This window comes from Sinohyriopsis cumingii, chromosome 6 (genome assembly GCF_028554795.1).
Source record: "Sinohyriopsis cumingii isolate HCF-2022 chromosome 6, ASM2855479v2, whole genome shotgun sequence".
NCBI lineage: Eukaryota > Metazoa > Mollusca > Bivalvia > Unionida > Unionidae > Sinohyriopsis > Sinohyriopsis cumingii.
The window spans coordinates 133,103,291-133,116,441 of NC_142966.1; the positions used below are offsets into that span (position 1 = coordinate 133,103,291).

Here is a 13,151-nt window from a genome sequence, read left to right on the forward strand (position 1 = left end):
AACTACTTATGGAAGTCGTTGTTGACTACAATCGAGTGGAGAGAGAGAGAGAGAGAGAGAGAGATTTATAATTGTTCTCTTTACTGACAGCGCACAGATCATCTCAAAAGAAATGTAACAAAATTGAGCAATGAAAATTAACCAAAATTCACAGAGATCAAAAACCCATTGAGCGCCCCTCTCTATACACATGTAAACACTTCCCACGATTATGTCTACACATGTCAATAAATTTGCACAGATCAAACGATCTTTGTCCGATTTACCATATTTTGTCAACTATAGAAATGAAAATACAAAAACATATACGATAAAATTACAACAAAAAAAAATTGTCTTACCTTAGTGGTCAAGTTTATGGATCAGATTTTGAAACCCAAGGGACTATAGACCAGGAAGTAGAATATGCGGTATCTATATATAGCGTCTGGGTTTCTATACATGCATTGTTCACCGAAAGCCTCGATTTCAGAATCGGACTTCTAACCTGACAGCAACGGTTGTGATTGTCAACACGACTTCTTGTAACATTTCTGTTTCGACGTACGAAATACGCATCAGGTAAGTCAAGCACATTGCTTAATTTATTATGTTTTAAAGCGAGAAGTATAGTGTAACACAAACTCCAAGGCTGAACTATCATGTTGTACTTAGTGCAGTGATCACAACTCAACGTTGAAGGTGTTAAGCCTCATTTTAAATTTAAACCGTTGCTGGTCTAGATAGCTTAACTCTCCAAAATCTGGAAAGCACTTTCTTTTATTTTTTATTTTCGAGCCAACGTAAAGTCATGGCATATGATATTAGTGGTATACAGGACCAGACCGGGGTGTCCATGGTTTCCGTCCCACCCCCACCACCGACCTATAAAAACAAGGTACACACACACAAACTTAGTTACTGGTACTTGAAATTTGACCATCGTTTTATTCTAGCACACCTTTATTGGATATTATGAACACTTTGACCAAATAGACATAACGCTTGACCTGATATGGGTATAGGCATATTATCACAGAATATCTGTACAAAATCTCACTGATCAATTGTAGCGATTTAAAACAAAAATGCTTCTTATTTCAATCAATGACATTGAATAACCACAACGTATTAGCAGGCCCCTTCCGAGGTTTAGGTAGGTCCGGGCCACTTCGAGAGTTGAGGCCCATAGTCCCTGGTTATATAAAAATTTGGAATGCCAAAACAAGCCTGTATAAAATTTACTATTTAAAGATTTATAAAAAAAAAAACTAAGCACACAACGATGTATATTTATTTTTTCGGAATTTTTTAATTGAATTAACAAAACTTTTCGAGGCCCCTTAGGGGCTGAGGCCCAGGCCAGATGTTCCACCACCCCCATTTTTTCTACCTAGTAGTAGGAATCAAACGATAATACCGCAGTGCGCCATTTTTCTCGGAATCAGTAAACTGTCTTTCTCCATTTTTATCCGAACATATTTTAGTTTTATGTGATTTCACCCTTCTTCAGTACATGATAGGCAATGCGTGGCGATCTGTATATTTGGTGGAGGAAGAATTACCGACCCACGCATAGCTACTAGCAAGATTTCTCATATCCCCAGGTCGGTCGAGCCGAGACTCGACCTCACACGGATCGAGTTGAGATGCATGAGTGACTTGTGAAGGCGAGCTTCCTTAGACCACTCGACCACGCGGGGCCCCTATATCATTTTTTAAAAAGTAACATGCTCTATAGTCCTTCATTCCTTTTCGCTCTCGCTCTCTCTCTCTCTGAAATGTAGACGATGTTTAGTTTAAATTTTAGCAGTTACAGTTATAAATACGGTCAGTTTCACTTAAAATATCACGATTTCTCCCTTAAACTGAGTCTTTAAAATATATTTCAAATGTTGTTTCTGTATTCATCATTTCCTCTGAACATCAAACAGGAAGTGACGTCCCATCTTCGCTAGTCAAGGTTCCGATATCTACATACGGTTGTCACATCGTAACCTTGGCTAGCGAAGATGATTAAGTCCTTACATTTTGAATTCCATTGTAAGTTTGTTGTCTGCTACGAAACATCATTATGTTTGGCAAATCTGACAAATACTTTTTTTTTTCAACTGAAATAGGTTGACTCCAAGTACATGGAAGCAAGTATTTGTAATACTTACAACTCTCAGATATTTTCAAGAGTGTTACGCTCAAGAAAACAGTTAATCTCAACTCTTGACGAGAAAATTGTTTGTGATGGGCGCATCTCTCAATCTCTCTCTCGTTTTGTTTTTCCCTTCTATTTCTCTTTTTGTTTAGTCTCTTCATTGAGACATCAGTCGTTAATTGATACAAAGAGACAGACACACATAAATTGTAATTATTTGCATTACCTTTCATTTTATAATCTAGATATGTGATATCAAATATAAATTTTGGTCACCAACATTCATAGATTGAGCAATAAACTTCCGGATCCAAAGTAGGTCATGTTTTGGAGAAAGGTAGGGAAAGAAAAGAAAATGCATCTACCTTTATAAAAGCACTAATTTGGATGAAATTGTTGCCATATAAGGAAAGTGCTCAGGTAAAAAATCGAATCGCGTTCACCGATCAAGTCCAAGTGTATAAACTTATCGTTCCTTAGGACTCTTACCTTGTGTCGCGTTCAGACATGTTCACGTATTTCCCTCCAGCGATGCAAAAGATCTTACTCTTCATATTGAATGCTAATTTGGTTGTCTTCTCTCATTATCGATCCTTTATTTAATGCTACCTACATTCGAAAAATATAGGATCAGTGCATTATAGAGAGTTAAACATTGTGTGATGTGTATTTACTACTAATAGCGAATGATTTTAATGTTACGTTTTCCTCTGAATGTATGTAAAACTGCTCTTCGTTAAAGAATATGTGTTTCTGGCTATCTTTTTATTTATACGTTGCTTAACTTACAACGTTTGCAGAGGGCGTTATATTCATAAACGCTAACTGTACCTCACAATCTCATTTCAAACTGTTAATTCGGGTTTGTGTGTACGCCAACTCCCCCCCCCCTCTCGTAAAATAAACGGTCATTGTTACGTATTATTTGTAGCTTTCTGATACGTGTTTTTTGCACAGCACAAATATGCATGGAGCATGTCTTTTTCGTAAACCCTTTCACCCTAAGAGAGTTCACTGAACCAAACCGCTATATAATTACAACTCACGCCCACTTCATCATCATTGCTAACCAAGCCTCCAGTGTGTTAGCCCTATCGAAACCTAGGTGGATCAATCAGAGTTTTCAGTGCTTCAGGTCTGTGTATTTCATTGGATGCGGCGGCAACCCATCGTATCAAATCAAAATCAAGTTGTTAAAATATGAACGTTGTTCCTAGAAGGGGAGGACTTAACTGGAACGGACTGAAACTAAGCAAATTTCCATTGCCGGTCCCTGTTAGTACAAATTCATCCTTTCCCTCAAAGACACATGTAATGTCTTCTCTCTAGTACGTAGTAATCACACTTTCGATGTTAAACTTACAAAGTATCATTTTGAAGTCAATTGTAGAAACCATTTTCGACCGATAGTAGTGAAGTGGGACACCCTAGCGACAAGGGGGACTTTAATGTTAAAAGGGGTATATCCACTCTGGCGAAAATGGGAATTTAACATGGGGAAATTTAACATGGAGTGAATGGGGAATGGAACATAGCGACAAGGGATTGGGCCACTCTAGGGACAAGGGGACTTACCATTACAAACAGGGTATGTCCACTATAGGGACAATGGGAATTGAACATGGGGAATTTGAACAGGGATGGGTTTGTATAGGGACAAGGGAACTTACCATTACAAACAGGGTATATCCACTCTGGAGACAATGGGAATTTAACCTGGTAATATATTTTGGGCTTGTCTAGGGACAAGGGAAATTGAACATTGGAATATATTTTGGGACTGTATAGCGTGAAGGAAAATTTAACATGGGAGATGGAGATAACACAGACAATAGACAAACACTGATACAACACATTAAAAAATGGGGAGGCAAGAAAAGTCAATTATTCTCGAGGCCTATGAATAACCCTTACATTCACTTCACCTATGATCTAATATCCACACACGCGAAAGAGCCAAAACTAAACACTCATCTACTATCCACACACGCGGAAAACCAAATTAAACCCAAACTATACTATCCACACACGCCAAAAAAGCCAAATCAAACCCCAAAATCTACTATCCACACACGGAAGAAGCTAAAAACATAACCACAATCTACTATCCACACACCCGAAGGAGCAAACCGAGTTCTTACTTTGCTATCCACAAACCCCAATTTATACTATCCATACACGCGAAAGAACAAAATCAAGCCCACAATTTACTATATATACACCCCAAGGTACAATAACTAACCACTAAATATACTATCCGCACGCGATGAAGCCAAATCAAACCCTAAACTCTACTATCAATAAGCTAAAAACATAAACACTCATCTACTATCCACACACGCGAAGAAGCATAATCAAACCCAAAATCTACCATCCACACACAAGGGAAGGTTTAAACAACCATACACTCTACTATCTACACAAACGTACGTAAGCGCTTACAAACCCCCAAAAAATCTACTATCCACACAAACGGACGTGAGCGCTTACAAAACCCAATAATCTACTATCCACACACGTGAAAAGCAAAATTATAACCATAATCTACTATCCACACACGCGAAGAAGCATAATCAAACCCAAAATCTACCATCCACACACAAGGGCAGGTTTAAACAACCATACACTCTACTATCTACACAAATGTACGTGAGCGCTTACAAACCCACCAAAAATCTACTATCCACACAAACGTACGAAAGCGCTTACAAATCCCAATAATCTACTACCCATACACGTGAAGAGCAAAATTATAACCATAATCTACTATCCACTCACACGAACAAGCAAACAACTAACACACATTTACTATCCGTTTAATATTTTTTTTATGTGGCAAGAAGAAATAGTACAATACGCAACAAAGGGATTGTAAGTTTACACTCCAATCTGTCTGCACTGCAATGGTAACAACGCTCTTGCGTTGGCATTATTTTGCCACACTACCTTAGGAAAAAAACAATGCATCACTCAATGAGATCGAGAGATTGAGAGAACAACGGTGGTAAATCCAATAGGATGACAGAACCAACACGATCAGTGAAGAAATAAGTTTGTTTGATACCTCATGAAGATTATTTTTTTACAATCTAGTAGTCCCAAAAGTGACTTGTAGAAAAATTTAGAACAATGACATACACCTACACGGTTTCATTAAATGGTTTACGTCAATGGTTGCTATTTCTTTGTTATTAAATGTTCGTACAAACGATATGTGTGTAAGCGAATGCTAACACACACGCACGCACACACATACAAGTGTTACTGCCTTGGGTGACAGTAGTCTGGAGTGTTTTGAGAGATGGACAGAGAGACTTAACATTACAGTGGAGAGAGAAAGAAAGAATGGGAAAAAAAAAAGAAAAAACAAACGTACGACACCATTTTTTGGTTCCGTTATTCTTGCGGTATTGCAGGACAAAGATTATTGAGACAACCATACATTCTATGTGAAATATGTTCCTTGTTTTCATTCATCAATTTCATAAAAAGGTAATGTAATGTGATATTTATTGTCGACTGACTGCTTAACATATCTCAGATTTAAAATATGTCCTGTGTTTCGCAGCACACGCTACCAACAATGTTGCAAAGTTTCCACAAATCTAAGGGCGGAGAAAGAACAGCACTATAACGCTCCTTGTTCTATCCACAGTCTAAACTGAGAGAAAATAGGTCGAATATTGTTACATATTTTCTGAACGTGTGTTTTGGTTTTAAAATTCAGAATTAACCATGGGCAGGGTTATACATTGCAATGCCACTCGCGTCATTCTTGAACATTGTTACCTTTTTCCTGAACATGTGTTTTGGTTTTAGAATTCAGAGTTAGCCATAGGCAGGGTTATACAGTGCAATGTCACTCGCGTAATTCTTGAAAAAGCCTTCTGTTTGTTTCCTTTCTTGAAAAACGGTAGATCTAATGTTAGAATTTTTTCCGTGACACATTGCAGTGCCAAACTAAAGAAAAAGCTGCGATATCTGAATTGTACAAACTCGTCAACTCAAGATTTTATTTCATCCAACGATTTACTGATTTACAATTTGTAAGGATGTAAGTGTTTGAAAAAAAAATTACTTGACAAACGGAACAGTTCACTGAAATAGGGTGACTACTGATCACAATTTTGGAGAGGTATCTTCACACAGATACCATTAAGATTTCAATCAAAACTACTATGACGGAGAGAGAGAGAGAGAGAGAGAGAGAGAGAGAGAGAGAAAGAGTTATTCCTACTGTAAAACATATCAAGACACTTACGTTTGTTTTTTACGGTATATCTTCGTGAAGAAAGATTAAAAAAAAAACACTCATTCCACTCAGATAATCACAGCCATAGAAAACTTCACCATTGTTAAATATCACCAGAGTGAACTGTTTATTATGAAAACTAAAAAATTCCTCCTTTTTTGATAACGTGGATGTAAAGCTCTCACAGAATAGTTCATCCAAATATGCTTTGATGTATTTGATTATAAAACTGACACAATTTCTGTGGGATAGCCCAGGGTACGATTGTTCTTGCGTTAGTTTTACTTTTTTTAATTATTTTATAAATCGCTTAGCAGTGAGACACGACCTATCTCGACACTGTGTGAAGAGCTACTGAAGTCAATTCGTAGTGAACGCGGTCAGAAAATAAGACTAGCCAATGAAATCGTTTATGATGAGTGATGCATTGTTTTGTTCCAAGTTAGTGTGGCAAAATAATGCCTACGCTCTTGCGTTGTTACCATTGCAGTGCAGACTGACTGGAGTATGAACTTGCAATCCTGTCTTGTGTATTGTTCCATTTCTTCTTACCACATCAAATATTAAACGGTCACAGTACTGGTTCACGTTCTGAACTGTCAATTTCTATTTTACCTCACTTAAACATTTTGACATACACACTTACATCGATAGAGTCAGAAGTGTTACAGTATTGAGTGGCATGGTTTTTTGTTTGTTTTTTGTTTTTAAAAAATTGTGACTCGGGGATTTTTATGAAGTAAAGAAACTAATGTACAGTGAACCTCAAGAATGATGACCCAAGCTGACTGTCTATTGATGCGTGTATTTACTTAAGAAGAAATATGACCTCTGAAACACAAAGATATACGGCAAGCATGATTAGAATGAACACAGCGGCAGCTAACTGTAGTAACATAGGGGGTGGTTTCCTTCACGTTCGTGTAACTTCGAGTTTCCTATCCTCTTTCAAGAAAAACTTGTATCCTTTTGTAGGGTTTGAAATAAAAAAACTGAACAAACTTAAGCACTTTGCTCTAGATATTTCCTTTTGCAGCAACAGACTATGCAGCATAAATACTGTTACAACAATAGAAAGCTTTAAATCTTCTAGCAAAAAGAAATACATAAAAGAATAGAATTAAAGATTAACGATGACTAACCAACAAATCTGAATTTAACAAATGCAATGACATGTGAAGAAATGCCTCTCACTTTGGAAAGGTAGGCGAATGTAATCTGCCATGCACCATCAACTTGAAAAATAATTATAAACAGAGAGAAACCTGAATTCAAAATTTTGAAAAAAAATGAATTTTGAATTGATCATCAACACTTGGCGCTTCATCGATATCAGTGATAAACTCGATAACATCATCACCGTTTTCATTTAACGATTTTGCATTTTCATTAAAATCCTTTAGTACATCATAGCACCGCTGGTCATCTACAGACGGAGCTAACAAATACAGTTTATCCCAACTAAGCCATCTCATTATCAAATTAAGTAGCAGGTGTGTTTTACCGCTTCCAGATGGTCCAATTATGATCATACGGACAGAATTTGGTAGCGCAGCATGATGCTTGACTGGTTCTTGTTTTCGTGTTGCAGAAAAATCAATTACGTTCATGATATATGTAAAAAGAATATGGATTTATATTGTGTGAAATGCAGGGCGCGTACACCAATAGGTGATCTAACAACCATTACAACAAAAAATAACAGACCAGCGGTTACGGGTAAGTAAGAACGATGCGGTACAAAGAAATTTAAATTTATTCCCGCTGACAAGTCAGTTCAGTCGGGTTTTAAAAAAAAACGAGGAGGTGATATTGCAGCAAAATTAACAAAGTTACCTGGAAAATCCGTGAGCTAAATATCCAGGAGAAAAACATCTTCCAGGATATAATTACTGCGGGCCTGGAACCCGACTTGATCTCAGACTTGACAACCAAGACCAACCAAAACCAGGCGAGGAACCAATACACGCTATTGATAAAGCGTGTCATGCTCATGATGAAGCTGATAAAAGTAAAAATCTACAAGATAGGCATTTCGCAGATGTGAAATTCATGCACTAAATTCCATCACTGATAAATCTTTCAAGGAAAGGTTAGCTAGTTGGTTAATAAAATCCGCAATGAAAGGTAAATTAGCGCTAGGTGCTGGTAATTTATAAATTTAATCGATATATTATTCCCCAAGAGGATACTGGAAGGGTACCGCAGCGATTAGTAAGCTCGCTGAAGCAACAAAAGTTACGCGTGTTACTGCTAAAAAGTGGTTATCCAAACAGGCAATATGGCAAATTTATCAACCACCACCTAAGCAAATTCACTTTGCACATTTCAATGTCAGTGTTCCTAATGAAGTTCATCAAGATGATATATTATTTCTGCCACATGATACCGTTGAAATCCAAACACGTCAAATAACATATAAATACGTGTTAACTGTAGTTGATGTTGCAAGTAGATATAAAGAAGCAGAACTGTTGTCAACAAAGACAGCAACTGAAGTAGCTTCTGCGTTGAAAAGAATTTATCAACGCCATAGCTGTTACAAGTTGATCCTGGCAAAGAATTTCAGGGCGCAGTATCATCGCTTATAAAACAACATAACTTCACCATCAGACGAGGGCATACTAAGATTCATCGTGATCAGGCAATTGTTGAACGATTTAATCGAACACTTGCTGAGCGGTTATTTGGATATCAATACGCGAAGGAATTCATTCAAGACAAGAGATCTCGTGAATGGGTTGCACGATTACCAAGCGTGATAACTGCATTAAATAATGAAATTACTCGAACAACCAACATGAAACCTATTAACGCAATTACCAAAAAGAATATACCCGTACAACGACGTGATTTTTCAACACAACCGGTGCTGGGCAATGACACTGTGAGATATTTATATGAGCCCGGTGAACTTGAAGGCGGTAAAAAAAGAGCGACTGATCCTATCTGGAGCATCACTACACACAAAATATCTAACATAAATAGATCCTCAGGTAGACCTGCAATCTACAGACTGGATTCAACTGCTCGTCAACGTGTATTTACGCGTGAACAATTACAAGTAATTCACGCGGATACGCAATTACCGCCCAGATCACTTAACTAGCGCCTCTTCGTCGATTACATTCAGGACAGGTCAGCATCATATTTTCTCGTGTATGACCAAGATGGTTATCTTTTCTATCTACGGTAAATTGTCTTGGGTGTTTACTCGAATATTGCCATAACATCACAATTACAGCTCGCACAGTGATTATTCTGCTGTTGTTTCAGCGTGTTAATAAATTCAACGTCAAGATCAAAGTCGCGTTTGTTTTTGTTTTTTTGTCACTTTGTTTATAACCAGCTAATTTTTTCTTATTATATCGTCGTTCACTTGTCATCGTCGTTAATTTTATCGGTTATTGACTCATCTAGGATAATCCTTCGCAGTTGAGATATTTTTCTAACTCTGGACACCGCTAAGTAAACTAAGTTCGACCATTCGATGCGATCATCAACGATCCAAACAACTGTGTCACTGATAGTCAGTCCTTGTGATGAGTGAATGTCATCGCGTATCTTAGCGTCCATGGAGATGGGTCAGCGCATAGAGCATCCTCAACAACATTGACATCTACTGCGACAATATCATTCAACACAAGATTCTGCTTCCTCCTTGACTCTGTCAAGGGTCCTCGTATATCAACGTCAGTATTCTGTAACCGCGAATCAGCTGGTCGATAACATAGCGGCACTGGCAGTGTTGGGATTTTCTCTTTGTGTAACTGAAACAACCGCTGTTGAAGTGTGTCTCTGACTATCTTTCTACTTGCCACAATGAAATTGTTTGGTCTCCATGTTTCCCAAAAGTCGTTCATAGAAGTTTCTGAAATTATTTTGCGCGCTATTTCACACTGAATTTTGTTCGGTTGCAGTCTGATTATTTTCTTGAACTCGTTTAATTCTGCATCAAGAGATCTATAATCATCAGTTATCTCCGAGTAATAATCAACAAAACTCTTCAACCAATCATGTGGAGATGGTCCAACAAACGGCGGTGGTTGACCGTGATCGCGCCACATTATCACAGCTGTATTTTTCAATAATTACCAATCGAGAAATGTTTTTAATATTTCCAACGACACTGTGCACACTTCATCCCAAATGATGATCTTTGGAATATATTTTTCTCCCATTCGATCTGGAGTCCACACACTGCCGCTGTATTTGAAAAAACTATGATAAGTACAAGAATTGACTCCTCGTTGTTTCATCTCCCTGGCAAGTCTGTGGGTTGGTGTTAGTACAATCATATCATCGCATTTCTGTCGAAATAATTCAATTACCCGAGTTGCCTTACCAGAACCTCCTGTCCCGTTCAAATAAACCGTTTTGTGTCTGGATACTGGATCACACACGGATGGCTCCGACGATAATTCTGATAATTCTGATTTCCGATAACTATCTTTGACCGCAACATCCGCGGATTCACAACAACAATGTAGCATTTCCTTTTTTATTCTCCACGAACCCCATGATTCACCAGTGCTTGTGAAACGAGCCAGTAATTCTAAATATTTTTTATTCAAGTAAAATGAATCTGTTGCAACTCTAACTGCTGTGTGAGGAAATCTGTTTATCATCGATAGCAAATTTATAGAAACATAAGCTAGCATCGAAGATCTTAAATGTGTATACTGAGGAGATTCTCCATCAATGTAACTAACAATTGTGCCCAACCGTGTTCCGTCAGACAAGTAAGCATCTTCCCGATTACAAAATATATTTCTCGCAGCGGCATCAGCAATTATAAAATCTAATTCAACATCATCCATAATCAATCGTGAATGATGCCGTTTATGATCATATGCACCACCCTGAGTAAATTTACCGATTATTTTTCTACCAAAATCTTTTGGTGCTTTTTCACTGTTGCTGAGTTCAATCCTGAGAATATTAGGAGCATCGTTAACAATGACATCAATATGAGTATTTGGGCATTCTCTTGCATACTCTTCGATGACTTCATCGAGACTGATACGCTCCGTTGTTGGTAGCCAAACCGAAGTCTGCTTCCGATATGATATAATCGCTTCACTGACCGTCAATGATATCAATACGCGGTTGTCGATCATATATCTCAGTAACACTATTGGTGCCCAACGCGTCTCCGAGAAGTGTCTGCCAAACCAAATATAACAACACGGATGAAGATTAGCAAATTCAAACGACATTACACGAGCGAATCCTGTCAGGGGGAACGATCCATTAATCGCCACTCGTGTCATCTCGTTTGTGGGATGGCCAAATCGCGCAAAATACTCACTACACTCGCCCATCCCGAGAAAACTTCCTGGATAACACGCGGTCATGTCCACAGAAATCATCTCGTTGATATCATACCCAGTGTTCCATAAACCACCGTGACCATACTCGACACAACTCGCCTGGACATCTTCGAGAAACTCAGCGCGTGTTTGTTTCCATGAATTCTTTTCTCGAGCAGCATGGGCAGCACCTGACGGAACTGTAAAACAATTGGTTGATAATTGCTCAGTGTTTTCTGAATATTTCCATGCAAGTTTTTTCATTTCTTCGGGAAGAGATTCTTTACGATATAATTCACCGTTAGGTCTTACAAATTGATCATACTCGCCATCTTCAACGCTCTTAAACAGCCACACTGACACGGGATCGCTTTTACTTATCCGGTTGATAGAATCAAATATGTTTTCACGGGAATTTTTCCCAGAGTTCTCTGACGAGTAATATCTCACAACACGATCTCGTGGAAATATTGTTACTGCACTGATCCAAGCGTGAGCGTTATGGTCAATAATTTCAATTGGTGCTCCGTTTCCCTTATTCTCTGATTCATATAAAACCTCTCCGGTTAATGTTTTTACTACCATTGGAAATTTTAATTTACTTTAATTAACTCAGCGACATCGTTTATTGACGCTCCTCTATCCTTGACCGATTCTGCCCACTTCGCTATTTTTTCACGTCGCAGATCAGTTAAACCGTTAACACGCTTCGCATTTTTAAAATGTTCTGTTACTCGCTCGGCTACACAATTTTCAGCTTTGAAAATCTCATCGGGGTAAGATCATTAATGTTAGGTCTATCATTTAGCTGATAAATTCCATAAACAACCGTGGTCAAAAGATACGATCGAGCGTAATATGGTCTGTCAATCCCAGTTAACATTCCTGGTTTGGAATCTTTACTTAACACAGCGGTTTTTCCATTAGCAAGGACAGGGTCACATTTGTCAGGGATAATCCACGTATCGGAATCTGCTTGCACAATAAACTTTATTCTGAAAAGATATTTCTGATTGAGGTAATCGATAATCACTTTCGCTCGTGCATCGTTCATTATAGCATCAATGACAGAGTCGACATTGACTTCGTCAGCGTTGCGTTTAATTTTGAATGTAGACCACACGTGAGATGCTCCATCATTACAAAATTCTTTTTTGGCATCTCTGATAATATCAATCAGATCAGTGAGAGATCGCCTCCGCGAGTCAGGGGTTAGTCTGTCAAGATCGAATCTAGAAGCCTTCCAGGGCTTCATTCTGGATAAATCTCAAACTCATCCATATATAATTAAGACAAACATTGAAATAAAAAATATTATATATACAATGTCTCAAACAAGAAATCGGCGCAAATGGTTTAAGGTAGTATCTGTGACTCCATGTGGCAAATCCTGCGTAAACGAATTCTGCGGGCAACATTCGCAATGTGTTCGTAATGGTAGTTTAGGTCCAATACCCTG

General features: G+C 38.1%; 1 protein-coding gene across 1 annotated transcript in view; it reads left to right on the forward strand.

Annotated features, from left to right (window-relative positions):
- The first annotated feature begins 418 nt into the window (after positions 1-418).
- The window catches only part of LOC149798017 (uncharacterized), a 55,332-nt gene continuing 42,599 nt past the window's right edge, over positions 419-13,151 (forward strand). Inside the window, exon 1 of the mRNA XM_089963078.1 lies at positions 419-561. The gene's annotated coding sequence lies outside the window, so the exon portion shown is untranslated. The remainder of the gene's footprint in view (positions 562-13,151) is intronic.